Genomic DNA, 935 nt, shown 5'->3' with positions numbered 1-935 from the left:
TATATATATATATATATATATATAGGAAAGTGAAAGAGGGAGAAGAAATAAACTTCGTCCACATTCAGCACGCATGCAGTTGGCTTTTACTGCTCTCTCGCTCCTTGTATTTGTCTTTATATATATATATATATATATATATATATATATATATACAAAATACATGTACAGATACATGAATACACATATATAGATACATATATGCACATATAGATGTATAGATATGTACACACACAAATGCACAGAGACACATACACACGCACACATATATGACATAAATATATATATATATATACATAAATGTATATATATTTCCATATTTATATACATATGGTATTTCCGAATATCTTACTTAAAATATGAAATCAAAGAAATTCTAAAAAGTTACAGGAAATCATGACTGCAGCCTAAACACTGAAAACTACTAAAAGAGTAAATATACGAGAAGCCATTTTTACTCGGAAACAAACACATTTTACTTGAAGTGAAAGAATAAAACTTTTAAAATGCTTACGTCAGTGTTATAGGTAATTGAAATTGTCAATAATGAATGCTTAGCTGGTTTATATTTCCATTTAAACGCAGGTGTTCTTGTTTTCTGATCAGTTAATTCTACATAAACAATAACCAGACTTTCGGATGAAGATGTCACGACAGATCCATGAATTTAGATTAGTTTTGGATTTATACAGGAGAGGTCATTTTAAGAATCAAACAAAATGACAGAAAAGGAGAAGCGAAGACACAACTGAACGCTGTTAAAGTTCATGACAGTATGAGCCGATCTCGACAGTCAGATCCCTAAAATGGCAATACACTGCAACATCAACGACCGAAACTGATACCATATTAAATATTACACTATAGCAGAAAATACTCGCATTTAGTCCTTTACCATCTTTTATTTCTCTCTCTCTCTCTCTCTCTCTCTCTCT

The sequence above is a fragment of the Octopus bimaculoides genome, chromosome 8 (assembly GCF_001194135.2).
Source record: "Octopus bimaculoides isolate UCB-OBI-ISO-001 chromosome 8, ASM119413v2, whole genome shotgun sequence".
Classification (NCBI taxonomy): domain Eukaryota; kingdom Metazoa; phylum Mollusca; class Cephalopoda; order Octopoda; family Octopodidae; genus Octopus; species Octopus bimaculoides.
This window is presented reverse-complemented; position numbering follows the sequence as displayed.